The 20,921-nt window shown below is 36.6% G+C and overlaps 1 pseudogene; it reads left to right on the plus strand.

Annotated features, from left to right (window-relative positions):
- Nucleotides 1–687: 687 nt before the first annotated feature.
- The window catches only part of LOC120146194, a 29,323-nt pseudogene continuing 9,089 nt past the window's right edge, over nucleotides 688–20,921 (plus strand).

A 20,921-nucleotide genomic window follows, 5' to 3' on the forward strand; every position in this document is an offset into this window, starting at 1 on the left:
TGAGTTTTTTTTTAAAAGAGAATAAAATTTTTAGTCAAAGCTGAAGCTGAGTTAGTGTAAAAGGAAATAGAATTGTGGATTAGTTGATTGGAAATTCAGTTTAGGGATGATTATGAATTTGAATCTTTTATGGATTGTTAAACTGTGTGTCACGGTTATGATGCAAATATTGAATGCTTAAAACTGAATAAAATTTTGTTAAAATAAAGGAATCAAACCCTTTTGACTTCAATTATGTTATATGTGATCTTTAAATCATCATATTTAAGGTATTTTCTATTTGGAAGTCAATTTATCAAGTAAGGTTATGCTTTTTATACAACACTTTTGTCTCAGACTCAAGGATGTGCTTGAGTTCACCCCCCCTTTTTGGTTGAATTAGCGGTATTCTTATTTAAAATTTTCTGTAGATTCATGAAGGCGATTGTACCATTTCCCCTTCCTTTTGTTGGATGCATGGAATTATTGAGCATGATAATGTTTCAGAAAAAAGTACAAATTGGAAATATTTAGTTTTTCTTGGTGCGTATGGTGCTGCTTGATTCTTGAAAAGAATCATTGGTGATGTCTACGGAAAAATCTTGCTTTTTTTTTTCTGGGTGATTCAACTAAATGTACTTTCTTTAATTTTCTTTTGCGAATGCTCACTATTTTGATATTACTTCTCCTGGCAGGATTAGTTGTAAGAGTGCTTAAAAAACTTAGTCATATTACTGATAATAATGGGGACTGAAAACCCCGGTCAACCAAATTTTCCCATGAGACCTTCCTCTACACCTTTTGCTTCCGCTCCTCCCACTGTGAGACCTTTTTCATCATATGGTCCTGTGACAGGATCAGAAAGCAGCAATTTTAGACCTACTCCACTTGGTGCACCCCCGAATATGACATCTTTCTCAACACCTGGACCTAGCCCACCTGGTCGTTTTAGTGATCCATCAGTTCCATCTCCACCCATAAAATCTGTTCCACCTTATGGGGTGCCTTATCAGCAATTTCCAACACATCCGTTTCCTTCAGCTACCCAAATTCCCCCTAATCGTGCACCACTTGTGGGCCAGCCACCATTTCAACCTCCTGCAAGTCAAGTATCAGTGCCGCCGCCTTTTTTCCGACCACATACACAAGTACCGCTTGTTCCAATGGGATCTCCACCACAAAATAAAAAATTCCCTCCATGCAGTATGAATGTTCCTCAACCTCCATCTGATTTGTCGATATCAGGGCCTAGACCCAATTTCCAGCCACCTTTTCCCGGATATCCAAACAAGCAGCCTGCAGTTTCACAAGCCCCACCACCTTTTCCTACTCTGCAAGGAAGTTTTATGCCTCCACGTGCAATGCCTTCCCCCTTTCCTAATCAGCAGGGAAGTTATGGTCCTCCTCCACCAGTAGCTAGTAACTTGGGATACCAATCAAGGGACCAAATGCAACATCCAGGCTCTGCACCTCCTATTGGAGGTGTCCAAAGCTTGACAGAATATTTTAGTTCACTCTCTGTTGCATCCGTGCCTGGATCAATTGACCCAACATTTGATTATAGAACACTTCCTATAGAATTCAACGATTGAAAGTGCAATGAGTTACATCAAGTGTTCTAGTTGTGACTGATGTTTATGGCATCATTTTCTATGCTCTACATTCTGTTATCTTTTATCTGCATTTCTTTTGTTTTTGGAATGTCAAATATTGTTGGAGGGCAATGGAGTCGTTACTCACTTTTATAGACTTGCAGTAAATATATCGGTCTTCTGTATGCTTGATTGTTATGGGCATATTTCCTAACTTCTAACTTTCTCAGCTCACTGGTAAAGTGCAAAATGCATTTTGCACTTTTGTGTTAATGATAGGGTGTGGTTTGGGATTTCACGTAACATGTTAACTAACTGTTCTTTATTGGCAATGTAATTTTTGTTTATTTTATGTTGCATCCAATTAGTTTTCTTTCCTGGGTAGATCTCTTTAATAATTAGAACTACAAAGCATATGCTTATTTAATTCAACTTCCATGTTCAGTTCCTGGTGAGTATTTTGCCAACTTCGATTCCACTGGAAGAAGAATTGATTTGGATCAGCGGTCCGAGCTTATAAAAGGCAGTGTGGAATTTGTTGCACCAACTGAATACATGGTTCGGCCTCCAATGCCGCCACTTTACTTTTTCCTCATTGATGTTTCAATATCTGCAGTAAGAAGTGGCATGATTGAGGTAAGCATTTCCTTTAAGGCGGTTAATTATTTAACATGACTTCTTGTAATAAAGTATTGTGTTATTCTAATAGGAATTTTATAAAGGCATTTTTTTCTGATTGTAATGCGAATTAAGAACATGTGAATTACAGTTGAGGAGGCTTCTCTTTTTCTGATCAGCTATTGGTGCTCAATATTGTTCTGATATTCTGTATGAAATGATGGCTTGGGTTATGTAGTGTCTGTCTCATACATTTTATACAATTTGGAAGTGATAGATGTGGGGTCTTCGCCACAACTTGGTCTCAAATATGGTTATAAAGTAAGGTTTACAAGAATCTTTTGTCTTGCCATGAAATCTATAGAGAAATATGGGTCAACCATGATGCTTTATTACTGTGGGTTTGTTGGAAAGAGTAGAACTTATTTAGCTGATTGTTCATCCTGGTTGTACTTTCCAACCTAGATGATGTCTGCAACTTCTTCTACTACTCTGGAGATCACTTCGAATCCAAAAAAATTTTATGGTTCTGCTGCTCAATCAGAAGGTAATCTGGTCATGAAAGAACCAGAAGGTAAACCTCATGCTACAATTTTTTTCTCCTCCCAGTTGACCCCTATTGGATCCTTGATTCTGGTGCTACGGATCATATGACTGGTAATAGGGATTTGTTTTTGCAATTTTTTCCAAACTTTGGTAAAGCTGTCAAAACGGCTGATGGTTCCTTGTGCAAAATAGAAGGACATGGCACTGTTATTCTCAATGACAAGATTGTACTTAAAAATGTCCTCTTCGTACCAAATCTGGCTTGCAATCTTGTTTCCGTTAGTAAACTTTCCACTGACTTGCACTGCTCTGTAATTTTTAATTATATTGATTGTACTTTGCAGGAATTGAACTCGAAGAAGATGATTGGTAAGGCCAGCTTGCAGAATAGTCTCTATATTCTTCCTGCCTCTACTAAAACCGAAATCTCGAAATCTTTCACCGCTTTAGAAAAAATTGATAATGTTATGTTATGACACTATTGTTTAGGCCATCATAGTTTCCACTATCTTGCAAAAGTTTTTCCTGCTCTATTCATTCATAAAAGGCCAAATTCTTTTTCTTGCAAAGTTTGCTCTCTTGCCAAACATACTAAATCAACTTATTCTCCTTCTACATATAAGCATTCTCACCCTTTTGCTTTGATCCACAGTGATATTTGGGGCTATTCTTGGGTGAAGAATACTGATAATTGTAAGTGGTTTATCGCTTTCATTGATGATCATAGTAGGATAACTTGGACTTATTTGCTAAAAGATAAATCTAAAACTGCTGATGTTTTTACCCAATTTTATAATATGGCTCTCACTCAATTTGGGACTAAAATCCAGCTCTTCAAATTTGATAATGGCAGTAAAATTTTTGCTAAATCTTTGGGTGCGTTTTTCAGGGAAAATGGCATAGTTCAAATTAGTTCTTGTGTTGACACTCCACAATAAAACAATATTGTCGAAAGAAAAAATAGTCATCTCCTTGAAGTTATTCATTCTCTTCTATTTACCACTAATGTTCCAAAATATTTGTGGGGGAAGCCTTATTAATTGCCACATATTTAATCAATCGAATGCCTAGTAAGGTTTTACAATTTCAAGCACCTCAATCTATATTTTTGCAATACTTTCCCTATTTTAAACCTATCTCCCCCATCCTTCCACTTAAAATATTTGGTTGTACTGTTTTTATCCAAAACATTGCTCCTAATAAGTCAAAGTTAGATCCTAAATCATTAAAGTGTGTACCGGTTGGGTATTCTTCACTTAAGAAGGGTTATAAATTAGAAAAGAATGAAAAAATAATATGTCATATTTCTTGAATGAATACAAGGCTCCTTTTATACAGAGGGAAATTACAAAAAAAAAACTAATTAGAGCCAATATTTGACAGCTTCTACTTTCATACTTTTTCTTGATTTACATCTTTTACTTTCTATATTTACATAGAAAATAAATCCTAGAATATCTCACAGATTATGACTAAATCAAGGCTTTCAATGACAAAATTTCCAACACTCCCCCTCAAGCTGGTTTAAAGATATCTTCCATAGCCAGCTTGCTAGTCAGATTACCAAATTGCTTCTTGTGTAGTCCATTCGTTAGTACATCAGTTGGAAGATATGTCATGCTTATGATTCCCGCATTGACTTTCTCCTTGATGAAATGTTTATCCACTTTTATATGTTTCGTGCGATAATGAAGAACTGGATTATGAGCAATAGCAATAGCAGCTTTGTTGTCACAATAGACCTTCATTGGAGTCGAGTAAGAAAACTTCAATTCTTCAAGAATCCTTTTTATCCACATCGCCTCGTAAATTCCATGGCCAACGGCTCTGAATTCTGCTTCAGCACTACTTCTAGCTACCACATTTTGTTTTTTACTCCGCCATGTAACTAGGTTTCCTCCAACAAAGGAATAGTATCCAGACGTTGATCTTCTGTCTGTAACACTTCCTGCCCAATCTGCGTCTGTGTAGACTTCAACTTGAAGATGTCCATGTTTCTTGAATAATAAGCCTCTTCCTGGAGTTCCTTTCAAATATCTTAAGACCCTATAGACGACCTTGAAATGCTCCGCCCCTGGTGAGTGCATGAATTGACTTACCATGCTAACTGCAAAAGCAATATCAGGCCGTGTATGAGACAAGTAAATCAACTTTCCTACAAGTCTCTGATATTGTTCCCTGTCCTTTACTTCTTCAACCTTAGCAGCTTGTAACTTCAAGTTTGGCTCAACCGGAGTTTCAACCATCTTACAACCAAGTAGACCTGTTTCTCCAAGGAGATCAAGAATATATTTTCTCTTATTGACAAATATGTCTTCCTTAGATCTTGCAAATTCCATTCCAAGGAAATACTTAAGAGCTCCCAGGTCCTTAATTTGGAACTCCTTTGCTAGTCTTTTCTTCAGAATAGTTAATTTTGTTTCATCATCACCAGTGAGAATAATATCATCAACATAAACAATCAAAATTGCAACTTTACCATCTTTTAAATGTTTATAAAATACTGTGTGATCAGCTTGACTCTGCAAGAAGCCATAACTGATAACTGTCTTTCCAAAGTGGTCAAACCAAGCTCTTGGTGATTGTTTGAGTCCATATAGTGACTTATGTAATCTGCATACTTTGTTACTGCCAAGTTTCTTCTCAAATCCTGGCGGTATGCTCATATACACCTCCTCTTCCAGATCACCATTGAGAAATGCATTTTTAACGTCAAGTTGATGTAGAGGCCAATTGGAGTTCACTGCAAGAGATAACAACACTCCTGCATTTTTACATACTCTAGTTGGACCGGAGACCTTACTGAAAGGAGATCCACTAGTGGCTACTGCACATTTGTTTGGGGTAATCTTACAACTTGGAGAAGTAAGAAACAATCTGTCGTTTCAAGAAGTAGTGCTGAAGCTGAATTCAGAGCACTAGCATTGGGAATATGCGAAGGAATTTGGCTACTTAAACTACTGAAAGAACTTGACACTAATCAAGAGGATCACTTTGAAGTCTTGTGTGATAATCAATATGCTATTCAAATTGTCAAGAACCCAGTTCAACATGATCGGACAAAACATGTTGAGATTGATAGGCATTTTATAGTTGATCAAGTTAACAAAAAGACAGTCACAATTTCATACATTCCTTCAGAAGAACAAGTTGCAGACATTCTTACTAAGGCTTTTCCAAAGCCTGCTTTCAATAAATTCCTATTCAAGCTGGGATTATACAATGTATATTCTCCAGCTTGAGGGGGAGTGTAGGAATTATAAAGATATGATTTGTTATGATTTGATATCATTCATTTAGTTAAAAGATTCTGTACATATATTTATACAATTCCTTATTTTAAGGGATCATATCCTAGGATTAGTATCTTTCATTTCTTAAGTGTTTCCTACTTTAGAGCGATAATTTGTATATAAAGATGTAATCTGTTCTATTGAAAATATATGAAAAAACAGAGAATTACTCTGATTTCTACATTTTTCAATCATAGTTGATCAAATTCTTGTGATAATATGTAGCTTGATAAGCCACACTGCTCTTCTCCCCCTTTTGTTTTTTTCTCCTTACATTGTATATCCATGTAATGGTTTCTGCCGACTTATAATGTATCTTTTAGGTTGTTGCTCAAACTATACGTTCATATATGGATGAGCTGCCTGGTTTCCCCAGAACACAGATTGGTTTCATTACTTATGATAGCACCATTCATTTTTACAATATGAAGGCAAGTGATTTCTGAGATCAATGGAGATGTTTTTCCTAGATAAGATTTTTTTCCATTTCAGTCAAATACTTCAATAAAACTTGTACTTTTTTTTTTGTTTTTGCAGTCATCTTTTACACAGGCTCAAATGATGGTGGTTTTAGATCTGGATGATATATTTGTCCCATTTCCAGATGATCTCCTTGTTAATTTGTCTGATTTTAGAAATGTGGTTGAAACATTCCTGGATAGTTTGCCCTCAATGTTTCAGGAAAATGTGAATATGGAATCTGCTTTTGGTCCTGCACTTAAGGCAGCATTCATGGTTATGGTATGTTATTTTCTCAATTATTTCTACCATTAGCCTTTACCAATGATAGCATTTTTTTTAGTTTCTTGCTGATGTTTGTATTGTATATTGGTTGTTTGACTTTCTATTTACCGTAGAGTCGACTTGGGGGAAAGCTGCTAATATTCCAGAACTCATTGCCTTCCTTGGGAGTTGGGTGCTTGAAGTTGCGTGGGGATGATCTTCGTGTATATGGAACTGATAAGGAACAAATCTTAAGATTACCAGAAGATCCCTTCTACAAGTAAATGGCTGCTGATCTTACGAAGTACCAGATAGGGGTTAATATTTATGCCTTCAGTGATAAATACACCGACATAGCCTCATTAGGTGAAAAAAACACTGCCTTTTCCGATATAGATAATATAGATGTTTATAAGAGCTTTTAGTGATAGTGGATATCTCTTTTATAAATTCCAATGTAGGAACCGTGGCAAAATATACTGGAGGTCAAGTGTATTATTATCCAAGCTTCCAATCAAGCATTCATGGAGAGAAACTGAGGCATGAATTAGCCAGAGACCTCACTAGGGAAACAGCCTGGGAAGCAGTTATGCGCATAAGATGTGGAAAAGGTCTGTAGATTCTTTTTATTTGTTATTTTATCTACTTGTAAGTGAATGCTATTTAGCCATAATCTCACTGTAGCTGGGTTGGCTACATGATTTTTTTCTCCCTTTGTCCTATATGTTGACATGGGCCAAGTCTTATATAAAATGCTATTAATATTTACTGTAACTTATGAAAAAAGGTGAAGTCTTTGCCATAGTTAAAAACCCTCCCAAAACTCTATAGTTGAAAATATAAAGTAAAAAACAAGAAATAGACAAAAAAAATGGAGATAGTGAGTGAGCGAGAGTGCAAGTTTTCTGATGGAAAAGAGAGTGAGGTCCATGGAGGGGGTACTTGGTCTGCGTTTGTTGATAATCTTAGTCGGAGAGTGAGCAGAAGAGCATTAGGGGAACATTTTAGTTATCATGGCAAAGTTATTAGGGTGTTTATTCCTTTTATTAACAACAGACCGAAATACAAGGATTGCATGTTTGCGTTCGTTCACTTTGCAAGCAAGAAGGATCTATGCAATGCAGTGGAGAAGATGAATAATGTCAAGGTTGACGGGAGGATAATTTCTGTGTCAGTAGCTAAATATGATAAGCTATTTGAAATGAAGAGTCGTGAAGGGATTAGAGCGGCGGGTTCCAAAAGAGTAGGAACAGGTGAGTTGAAAGGCAGAAGGATGACTTCTCCAGCACAGGTGGCAGAGAAAATAGAGCGGATGAATAGGTTCTTTGATGGAAGAACGTATAGAGACACGGTAACTGGGGTGAAAAAAGTTCCAGAGGGTCATCAAGTAAGCAGTCAAGGGAATAAAAAAGAGGAGAATAAATCTTTGGAAGTCTTTATCCCGGTGGAAGAGAGATTATGGTTGAAATCTTCACTTACTGGCATTTGCAAAGATATCTTCGAAGTTGACTTTGTGCAGAAAGCCTTACGGAATGAGGGCTTCAAAGTGAAAGTGATAAGGTGGGGTTTTACGAAGAATGCGTGTCTTGTAGTTTTTCAGTCGGTCGAGGAGAGAAGAATTGCGATGGAAGAGAGATGGGAAGCTCTGTTGTTCTGGTTTCAATTATTGGAGCCGGTTGTGGAAGAGGGGGGTATCCCATTAGCTTATTGTGCGATTTCAATGGTTGGTGTCCCATTAAATTGTTGGTCGGTCCTGTTCTTTTCTAGTTTAGCATCCAGATTGGGCAAGTTAGTTAGAATTCAAGATCAAAATGCACAGAGTTTATTGCAGAGTGCCACAACTGTTACTAAGGGTTGAGAGTCCATTTGATTTTCCAGAACATGTCATCATCAATACATATTGGAGGAAGTTCATGATCAAAATTAAGGTTGAATGCATGGAGGATTTTTTTCCTGAGTAAACAGATATGGAGGAAGAAGTTGCAGAGGATCCATGGGAGGAAAGTTCTTCGGATTGGAGAAATGAAGAAGTGCAGAATAGGTAGGAAGAGCAGGTGGGAGAGGAGTTGTCAAAATCCCAAAATAGGGTTGACGAATGGGTTAGAAGTTCTCAACAAGGGATAAACACAATTACTGTGGGGGGTTTGAATTTAAACAAAGGTACGGAAAATATTGTAGATGCTCGATTTGTCCGGGGCCAAGTCGGAGCAAGCCCGGACCAATGGATTGGTTGGTTGTAGCTGTCTAACCATGCAACTGCTTTGATGTACTGCAATCAGAGAAAAAAAGGATTTTCAGCCATGTATGATAACTGGTCAGTTATCAGCAGTTAACTAAAACAATTGAGGGAGCAGTTTGTAGAGAGTGGGGGGGTTTTTAATTTTGATTTAACCACCAGAAGCATGAGAAAAAAAGAGGATCAACAGGCAGAGAAAAGGGAGAGTTTTACACAGGAGAGAAAAGGGAAAGAAAAGCACGAAAAGAATTACTACAAACAAAATGCTCTTTTCTCTTTCAAAGCAATACCAAGCAAATCCAATACGTGTAAGATTTTCCCTTCATGATTACTTATAGTTGCATATTTTATTGGTTTTAATAGATTTCACAATGAAAAATAAATAGAGAATAAAAAAACAAGATGGTAGAATCTAAACAACCCGATAGCAATAACAGAGAACCATAGAACCAACATCGAATCAAAGTACTAACTATAACAATGTTTGCTAATCACAATTTTAGAAGCTAAAGCCTTACCATAAACCTGAATTTAAGGTCTTCAGTCATCGCTCCATGCTCACTGTCTCTGCCATCACAGTTGTGTCCAGTGTTTCTTCTTCCAAAATTACCGCCATTTCCTCCGTTTCAGTATAATTAAGCTTTGTTGATAGCATGCTTAGTCTCCATTGGAAGTAGTTAAACCATTAAGAGTCGTTGGTGGCTATGGTAGTGGTTAAAAAGCGTTGTAAGTGTTGGTTTAGAATCGTTGGATATGTATTTATTCGACGATCATGGAGGTCTTGAGGGCTCGACCAAGGGTGATGAGGAGATAGAGGGCAGTAGCTAAGGATTAGGTTTAGAATAAGTTTAGGGTTGGGGTAGGTTCGTTTCTAGGGTTGTTAAAATTGGCCATGTATGAGAGGAGTCAATTTACCTAGTTGAAGAGATGGTCGCCGGAGTTGAAGTCGCCGAGGTGGAGAGACTCGAACAATAGAGAATAACAATGGTCGTTTGGCTTCGGTTAACAGTCCAATAGTGGTCGGGGTTTAGTGTAGTCACCGTTGAGCGGTGGTCGTGAGGTTGGTGAAGAAGAACAATCGGAGAAGAAAGGGATAATGAAGAGGAAACGTGAGGAGCGGCAGAGTTCAATTTAGTTTAGCTTAGGTTTAAGTTTTACTTAGGTTTTATATTAACATTTTAGGATTAATTAGTGTTTAGCCATTGTAACTTTAGATGTAAACTATCTTTAGATTCTAAGTTTAACGTTTTTGTAATTTAGTCACCTTTAGGGCTTGATTTTTTTTTTATGTCTTAACTTAGTTATTTTCTAGTTTTGTTTTGGTTACTATTTTGAATTATTTAAGTTTAAGTTCCTTATATTTATATTCGTTTTTATTTAAGTCTCTGTTTGATTTTTAGTCGGTATGTTTAATTTTACGTTGTTTAAATTTAGTCATTGCTTTAATATGATGTATATATTTTTAAAATTTATAGTTAGTATTCCTTTTTATTTTTTGTATTTGAGTCACACTTGTACATTATATGTTAATAGCATGTTTATGATTTTTTTTAATCAAAATATACATATATATTTTTTGTATGTCACGTTGTATGATATTTTTAATTTTGTTTAATTAATTTTTGCATGACATCCACCTTTTGCATAATTTGCATGATATCCTCATTTGCATAACTTGACGTTAGTATATAATTGGATTAAGGGTAATATACTTTTAAATTTAAATTGTTTTAAGTGGGCAGTCATAACTGATTTGAGGTCCGCTTTTAATGATTTAAAATAAAAGTGTATCCCGAAAGTGAAACCAAAAAAATTGATTCATTACCTAAAATTTGGGAACGAGAGAAAAAGAAATGTTCGTTTATTTAAATATATCGAGAAAAGGTTGTTATATCTTTAAGATCTGGTCTCGATATTTGTAAATAATCGAAAATTCTTTATCTTTCTAAAATGACTTGGTAATTTTAATTTAATTTGCTTGAGTGTTTTTGAACGTTTTAAATTTACATTTTTTTATGGGATCAAAAATCAAAATAAATTCGAATTTGTAAAGATCAATGCAAAGACGTTAATTAATCGACTAGGTACCGATTTAGGGCGTTGTGAGGGTGCTAATCCTTCCCCACACGTAACCGACTCCCGGACTCAATTTTTGGTAACGCATACCTTAATTTGTTGTTTTAATTAAAATTAATTTTTATTTAAAATGACAAAGCATTTTTGGGTGCCCAATCACACCCTAATCAAAGATTGGTGGCGACTCTTCAAACCGTATTTTTCGATCGTAAAGGAAATCTAAAATTTTTCGAAACGAGAGGTCTTTTAAATTGCATTTGTTTTTAAATTAAAAAGAGGATAATTAAGAATTAATGTGGTTTTCAAAATTTCACCTATACCAAGAAAAATCGTTTCGACAGCTTGGCGACTCTGCTGGGGACCTTTTTTTTAGAGAGTCAGGCCGATAGTCGATTAATTAATTGTCTTTGCAATTGAAAGTTATAAATTAATTTTAATTTGGTTTTTGATCCCTTGTTTAGTTTTTAATAAGTTTTGTTTGTATTTTGGTTTTTTAATTTAATTCGATTAACAATTAAATAGTTGTACTGATCTGTTTGCTAATGGTTTCAGAATAATTGTGTGTTTTGGGATTTGATTTTCAGTGTTTTTATTGTTTGTTTTTCGCTTTTCCTCACACACTGCACAGCTGCATTTTCATAACATGAGCTAAAACCCCGCTCTGTCCTATTTAAGTAGGAGTGAGAGACTATGCCCTCGTGTGGTTTTCACCTCCGCATGGGATAGTGGATCGCTCCTGGAGTTCACGCCTTATGGTCCTCGTGATGGTAATCACCTCCGCATGGACATAAGGAGGTGTGTTCCCTCGAAATTGAACTCGATCCCCTAAAGCCTGTGATGGGCTAGGATTGAGGGTTCGGTAGCCCAAGGGGGCACTGACAAGGACAATTCGAGAACCTATTACTTTAGAACCGAACCCAGCATATAGTGAACATAGAGCCCGAATTTAGGTCGAGCCTAACCCGAACCTTAAGAGTCCCGTGAGGAGGGTACACAAGGAAAAGCTTTTTGAGTCATTTAATTTTGCTTTTTGAATAAATGTATACGAACTAGAAATTATGCGGTTAGGTTTATTTTTCTCGAACAACATGCGAATTAGATATCATGCGGTTAGGATTTTTGAATGACAAAGTATGGGGTAGATATCATGTTGGGTAGGATCAACTAAAGTATGATTGGGTAGCCAATATATGAGGGTAGGTTTTATTTGATATTTATTACTTATTTTTGTTGTTTATATTATGTGCACTAACCCATTTTTTGTTATATGTCTATTTTATTTTGATTTTATTGCATTTACATCTTCATGTCATCACAAGGTGTTAATTTGCAAGTGATTGACTAAAGAGAAGGCTAGACATATTGAGACAAAAAATTCTCAACCATGTAGTAAAAACCGGGAGATACAAAGATGTTCGACTGATCATGAAGAATAATATCTGCTGAATGAAGAAATCAAACTGATTGAAGACTTCCTTTAATGGGGCAAAGGCCAAGATGTTGATTCAAGAGATAGATACAATTATACCAAGGACGAGAATACCCTTCACAAAGACATGAAGATCACTTCGTATTGAAAGTAAAAATGGAGACCTCAAGATTCAATTTAAAGACATCTGAAGTCATCAAAGGTGATAAAGTACGCCGACAACTTTGGGGGCAATATTAGATTCCATGAAGAGTACGGCTCAAGGAAATGAAGAAATGAAGAATCACATTTATATTTTGACTACATGGTGTACTGAATTCTTGTTGTCTAAATGAAGGTTGTTCTATAGTGGTCACTTTTAGGGTTAACACCTTGTGCATGTGCATTTGCATTTGCATTTGCATTCTTATTAGCATTAATTTATTTATTTTGTTATTGTTGCTTTTTGTCATTTTGTTATCTCATTTGTACTAACTTGTTTCTATATTGTTTTTTCTTTGTCCGCATTGCATGATCATGACATATTCAAAAGGTGTTGATTTGTGAGTGGTCATCATAGTAAAAGGTTTTCATGACGGACAAGGGGTTTCGTGGTCAAACAGACTATAACACAGTCAAGAAATGGCATCCTAAGAAAGCTTCGAGAATAATGGAGAGTTGCGCTCATAAAGATCATATGTCTGACGAAGAGCACAAGGAGATAAGAGAGATAAAAGAGCAAATGTCTAAGATGATGGATATAATATATATTTTGTCCAAAGAAAGAGAGACTTCTATAAAAGAAAAGAAAGAACTAAATGAAAATAATCTCGAGGTGTCAGATACGCAAGGGACTACTTTAGAACCTGTTGATTCTAGTCAGTATGAGAAATCACGCATAATCATTGTTCGTATCAACAAGTTGTTTGGAAATGACAAGGAAATAATGGCAACTATAGAAGTTCAGAAGGATGAAAAGAAGACATGCAGTCAGAACTCGTTGGTGTTTGATAGTTTACTCCAAACAACAAGGGAAATAAAACTGGAAACTCTAGTTCAACCCAAGTTGAGAGGTGGATCTCGTTGTGATTCCATCCCAATATCATATAAAGAATTGTATGATGAATTATTAGAAGCCCGAGAAGTGGCACCGCATTATGTAAAACCTTTGCAACCTCCATATCCAAGTTGGTATGACGTCAACGTTCGTTGTGAATATCATGCTGGAGTTCAAGGACATTCTATTGAGAATTGTTCTACCTTCAAACGTCGAGTCCAACTTCTTCTAGATCATGGAGTATTGGAGTTTGAATTGAAAGGACAACCCAGTTTGAAAACAGATTATCCTGTTGAGTTTGAACCAACAGTGACCAAAGGTAAGGGTATCAGTAAGGAAATCCAGGAAGAAAATTGTTTGCCAAAATACGAAGCTCTGATTCGTCATTTAAGAAGTGAAAATGATAAATTGAGCAGAGAGATGGAAGCCATGCGAGATGATTTTCAAAGGATCAATCAAGCTTTTAAATTTGCTGGTATGGGAAATATACTAGATGAGTGGATAACAGGAGTCGCTAAACTGAGGAATGACGCTGAACAGTGGAGAAGGAATTGTAAGGTACACGAGGGTCGAGCCGAGAAGTTTTCTCATGATTACATATTGCAGAAAGAAGACGCAATATAGTTGTTGATAATTTGGGAAAATATCAAGCCGAAATTCAGACGTTGAACAGATCCATTGCCAATATGGAAATCTCATATCAGTGCCATAAGCGGGAGAATGACGCTGAGCTAGAAGCCGTTAGAGCCAAGAACAAGAAGTTGATGAGATTGTGGATGATTATAGTGATCTTATGCAAGAGCTTTATAACCACAATGACTTTCTTACAAGGAAGATTCAACAGCAGTGTCTACAGCTCCAAGAGTCAGCACTCAAGATAGAGAAAAGGGACAAAGTCATGAAAGAAGTTATGACCCAAGCAAGAAATGTGGCTCAGAAATGGGTTGATTTAGCTGGCTTTGCAAGAGAATTAAAGCAGATTGACAACTCAACCCCCGAGCATGAGTGGAAATTAAATTGGCTTTTGAAGGAGATAGAAAAGTTCGGAGTGAAAGTTGTCCGTTATATGTAAAGTTGTTTGATGAACACCGAAACCTTTGTGTTCAATGAAAGTTGTTTTAAGATGGTCACTCTAGAATGACACCTTTGTATTTGCATTTGGCATTTGCATTTGCATTACATGTATTTATTAAGCATTTTACATGCATTAATTATAAAAACACAGAAATAATTTATGGAAGGTTATGTGAAGGTAATAACAACATCATCCATTCATACTACTTCCTCATCGTCATGAATAAGCAAATGGAAACAATGGAGCAATTTCATAAGGGATCACAAGATAAGTTGCAAGAGCAGTTAGTCGGGTCACAACAAGATACGGGGAATCAAGCATCAGGTTCTTTGCAAGGCGTATCGAATCAAATGATCCATGTACTGGTACCACAGGCTGCTAGTAAAGAGAAAATAGAGGATAAAGGAAATCAATCTCATCAGACTGGTACATCAAGAGTAATAATTTGCCCTGGAGCGTCTAACTCAGACCTAGGGACGAGCCTCATCAATTTTGAACAATTTGAAGACAAATTCAGGTGGTTGAATGAAGCCATTGAAGATATGAAGATTGTTAATGCCCCTCACAAGGAGTTAGAAGCTAGAGAACTTAGTTTGGTCCCTGATTTGGTCATCCCACATGAATTTAGGGTGCCTAATTTTGAGAAATATGATGGCACTAGTTGTCCCATAATTCATCTAAAGATGTTTTGTAGAAAGATGGAAGGGTACCTAAATAATGACAATATGTTGATTCATTACTTCCATGATAGTCTTGTTGGGCCGGCTATAGTATGGTATAACCGTTTGAACAAAGAACAGATCAAGACATGGGTCAACCTAGCTGATGCTTTTCTGGGACAATATCAATATGTTAAAGACTTAGCCCCAAAACGTCATGACCTTCAAAGGATAAGAATGAAAGCTACTGAGAGCTTTAAAGAATATGCCCTAAGATGGAGAGGAGTGGCAGCACAAGTTCAACCTCCTTTGTTAGAAGAAGAAATATCATATATGTTTCACGATTCTCTTCCAGCTCCTTTCTTTGAGTTAATGTTGGGAAAGTCGACGAATAACTTCAAGGATCTTATGACAGCTGGAGAGTTAATTGAGGATGCAATCAGCAAAGGAAACTTGAAAGACACTTCTAAAAACCCAACCGATCAAAAAGAACAAACTGATGAGGTGAATGAATGTTACGTCAAGAGCTCTCAAAGCCGTAAAAGAAAATGGGTAGCGGGTTACTCGAGATTTTCAAAGAAAGTCCCAAGATCAAAAAATGCTTTGAAAGTGTTCCAAACTCCTATCTCAGATCTATATCCCATTTGATTGAAGGTCAATACCTCACACCAAGGCCAGTGAAAGTGCAACCAGACCCTTCTGCTCATAGCTATGATCAAGATAGTGTATGTGATTTTCACTTGGGGCATTGGGACATTCTACGGGAAACTGTAGGCCGCTGTTAAAGGAGATAGAGATGCTTGTGGCAAATGCGACATTAACAGAGGAATTGGTGGAACAGTGGATGACGAGCTCGAGTGGGGCATCAAAGAGCAATATGTAACATCCGTTGAGTTAAGTGCCACGACATTAGATGGGTAATGAGGCCTCCTAGATAGGAAGAGATCATTTCATTCTATCATGAAGCTTTATTCCATTTGCAAAATCATGTTTGAACTTGTTTTTCATCATTTCTCAGTTTTTTTGTATAATGATATTTAAATAATTCATGTTACTTTAAGGATGGTAAGCATTAAATCGAATTTGCAACTTGAAATTCTTTGAATATCAACTGAATTAAAAACTCTTTAAATGATTAGAGTTATAAATCTTTGACAAGATGACAAGGTTGAAACCTGATAAAACAAGGACCTTGACCTTATCCCCAGAAGATACAATCGAACACCATACCTTTTTATTTCAGGGACCGATATAGCCTTCTTCTATCATAATGGAGATGAACAATAGGTTTGGTATTCAGGTATGTATAGGAGCGGACAACGTGGGGCATCTTTTGTGTATGATGTCACGAAACTGAATAGACCACACTTTTGTTGATGACGTTCAATGATGCTTATGATCTTTACGGATGAAATAGTCGAGTAGGTGAATCTAGTTTAGGTCAGTTACTGGAAATTGAACTCTAACGATGAGATTTTCTGACTTTCAACAACACCTAGACTATGACAGATTCTTCTTGACAAGCTTAAGAAATTGGACCCGTATACCCAAATTAATTATATGTATACAATAAAGCTTGAGCTGTCCCTCTAGAGCAATTGGTTAAACGCCCCGGCTTTATGGACATAATTTAGCTAGCCTAATAAAGGTGATGATATTATATATACAATAAAGCTGAGCTATTCCGCTAAGCAATTGGTTATAGAGGAAACTCGAAAGCCCTGGCTTTATGAATAGATTATATTCAAACCATGACCTTGATCGGGTACCTGGCATTTGGTGTATGCTCCACTGTGATTGTCAAGTCAAAGACTTTGTGATGAGACGAACCCTTCAGCTAGCCCGATAGAGGCAAATTACAATAAAGCTGATTTCAGCTAGCCAGGACAATGGCAAATTAAATCAAGTTTTTCTAAATAAGGAGTTTCGTAAAGATTGACTAAGGGAGTTAAGGAAAATCTGTTATAGTCAACTTCACACGAGCACTCAGGAATTTCATTTTTAGATCGATATTTCTGCACTGCCTTTGTTAGAGGAGTCTACGAGGCTTGAACAAATGGAAGATTTCAGAGAACTGAAATAGAAGTGTTCTATAAAGTCTAGTAATTGATTATGCAAGTTGAGTCATTTTGTCCGTATCCGATTAAAATACCAAGCCAGAAGAAGGGGCATGTTGTGATGTTCACGAAGACCGAGAAATAAATATAAGTTTGTTGGCTGAAACCTTAAAAAATAGGAAGCCAACTAAAGCCAACCCATTAATTTTGACACTTGTCAAAGAGTTATAACTCTGAAAAATTAAATAGTTATTGATTCTTTTGATATTTTTTGAACTCGTGTTTATGATTTGATTTGATTGTGAGCCTGAATTAAGGGGCAATATTTTATAAAATTCTTTCATTCTTTGATCCCTATAATAAGAGAAAAGGGAAAAACATTTTCAAACATGACAGTTTCAAGTGTGAAAGGTCCTTGAAGCTTGTGAGACTCATTATGCCTCTATTGGAGAAAAAGAATAAGCAATGCCAGAACATGAAGTATTCCACGATCTTGAAGTAGATGGTCCAAGAGAACAGAATGAATGAAGAATGAAACTTATAAAATTTCCTTGTGACGTTGTCAATTACCCATCAAGAAGAAGATGATCTCATTATCCAGAAGGGGCACATATTACAACTTGTATAAAATGCAAGACATTTTGTTAGAAAAATTAGGCACTTAAGTGTTTATGACAATGTGAAGATACGCCTTCAAACTACTTGACAACACTACTATGTAGTGACACGAGAATGAGAACATTCAAGTTATGATATGTTGGGCACAAAGAGATCCAAGAGTACGCACTTTGGGGCATGACCAGAAACCCAGATCATGTTGGGATGACAAGATTCAGATCAAGAAGATATTGAGAATGAGCCTCACAACTTGAAGTGTTAGGGGCAGACCGTGAATTTGAGAAGAGCTTACCTTGTAAAGCAAATCAACTGAGCATTGATCAATGGCAGAGTCCTAGAAGAACAACTCTGAAAGCATAATTGAGCCAAGGACGGAAATGGGGCAACACAGTCGTATTTCTTACTATAGCAAAATGTTGAGAGAGAAAACACTTTCTCCGAAATAAAGAAAGAAAACAAAGACGACAAGAAGAAGATCAGAGGGCTTGTCAAAGATGCAAGTTGGAAACCGTGAGTTGCTACACGAGCATATGAAGTAGACCCTTGAAAGAATGATCAAATAGAAGAAGATCAAGCTCACCACTCTGGAGCCAAGTGAAAATTGATTCAACATTTATGCATTCATGAAAACATCATTTGCATAAAAGAAAATGCATTACACTGATACATTTAATTGCATTAGTGTTTCATGCATAAATACATGATTTTGACAGATCTTCCCGTGAAAAGAGAAGATTCATGATGTCAAAAGCCCGACAAGTTTGAAGGGAAAATTTCCAACCTCAAACGCAAGGAGTTACATTTAGAGAGGCATACCCTGAAGAATTGAGGTCTAATCCACAGAAGAAGCATTACTCTGAAGTGATGACCATCAGATATAGAAGAAAAACAAAGATATTTGTGTATAAAGAAGTGAATCGATCGATTGGAAAGACTTGCACACATGAGATTGGAGCAAGTCAAACTTAAGCCTTCACCGAAAGGCAGTGAAGCAAACCATCCATAAGACCTTCGGGTAAGATGTTTTCAATAGAATTTGAAAATAAAAAATGATGTTTTAAGAAGATGGAATTTTTGAAAACGAAGAATGTGATTTTCAAAATTTCACAATTTATAAGTCCTTCGGGCCATCAGTAAGTCTTTCGAGCATGATGCTTAAATCCTTCGGGTCATCTGTAAGCCTTTAGAGCAAGATGATAAGTCCTTCGGGCCATCCGTAAAACCTTCGGGTAAGATGTTTTCAAAAGAATTTGAAAATGAAAAACGATGTTTTGAGAAGATGAAATTTTTGAAAACAAATAATGCGATTTTCAAAATTTCACAATTTATAAGTCCTTCGGTCCATCAGTAAGTCTTTCGAGCATGATGATTAATTCATTCGGGTAATTTGTAAGCCTTCACCGAAGAGTAGTGAAGCAAATCCATCAATAAGTCTTTCGAGCATGATGATGAAATCCTTCGGGTCATTTGTAAGTCTTTCGAGTGAGATGATAAGTCCTTCGGGCCATTTTAAGCCTTCTCGGAATAGAGTTGGAGCAAATTATCAGGTCATCAGATGTGAGAAGAAAGCGAAGGTTCTCGAGTACAAAGAAGCAGATCAATTGATTAAAAGGAAATGCGCATCAGGAGTCATTAACTAATTCAAGGTCCTAGAAAGAGAGAGGTTCAGATGGCTGTCGAGTCCAAGAAGATTTTCATATCTAGTTGTTGCGAGACAAGCTCCCGCAAGAGAAATGGATTCTCAAAGATTCTCTTAAATTCTAATTTTTTCGAGTATAATGTTTTTCAAATCTTCAAGCATACATTAATGAGTGACAACGTTTGATTTTCAGGTTTAACCCTCGAAGTTGAGCCTTCATGGAAGAATAGTGAAGCAGAATCACACCAGAAAATTGTTCGAGTTCTACTCCCTGAAGCAAGAGGGAGCGAACCCGTAAGCAAAAGATTATTCGAGTTCTACTCCCTGAAGCAATAGGGAGCGAACCCGTTTTTAGAAGATTGTTTGAGTTCCTTAATCCCTGAGAAATAGGGAGTGGACCCGTCATTTGAAGATGTTTCAAGTCTCATTTATCCCGACGTAACAGTGAGTGGCTTAATCTTTTGAAGTTTTCATGACCGGACAAATTCGATCATCTTTTGATCTTTGCTCTATTCTCGTTATACGACAATGAGCAAAGAGGGGCAGCTGTAGATGCTCGATTTGTCCGGGGCCAAGTCGGAGCAAGCCCGGACCAATGGATTGGTTGGTTGTAGCTGTCTAACCATGCAACTGCTTTGATGTACTGCAATCAGAGAAAAAAGGATTTTCAGCCATGTATGATAACTGGTCAGTTATCAGCAGTTAACTAAAACAATTGAGGGAGCAGTTTGTAGAGAGTGGGGGGGGGTTTAATTTTGATTTAACCACCAGAAGCATGAGAAAAAAAGAGGATCAACAGGCAGAGAAAAGGGAGAGTTTTACACAGGAGAGAAAAGGGAAAGAAAAGCACGAAAAGAATTACTACAAACAAAATGCTCTTTCTCTTTCAAAGCAATACCAAGCAAATCCAATACGTGTAAGATTTTCCCTTCATGATTACTTATAGTTGCATATTTTATTGGTTTTAATAGATTTCACAATGAAAAATAAATAGAGAATAAAAAAACAAGATGGTAGAATCTAAACAACCCGATAGCAATAACAGAGAACCATAGAACCAACATCGAATCAAAGTACTAACTATAACAATGTTTGCTAATCACAATTTTAGAAGCTAAAGCCTTACCATAAACCTGAATTTAAGGTCTTCAGTCATCGCTCCATGCTCACTGTCTCTGTCATCACAGTTGTGTCCAGTGTTTCTTCTTCCAAAATTACCGCCATTTCCTCCGTTTCAGTATAATTAAGCTTTGTTGATAGCATGCTTAGTCTCCATTGGAAGTAGTTAAACCATTAAGAGTCGTTGGTGGCTATGGTAGTGGTTAAAAAGCGTTGTAAGTGTGGT

Source organism: Hibiscus syriacus, unplaced genomic scaffold, assembly GCF_006381635.1.
Source record: "Hibiscus syriacus cultivar Baekdansim isolate YM2019G1 unplaced genomic scaffold, ASM638163v2 tig00110903_pilon, whole genome shotgun sequence".
Classification (NCBI taxonomy): domain Eukaryota; kingdom Viridiplantae; phylum Streptophyta; class Magnoliopsida; order Malvales; family Malvaceae; genus Hibiscus; species Hibiscus syriacus.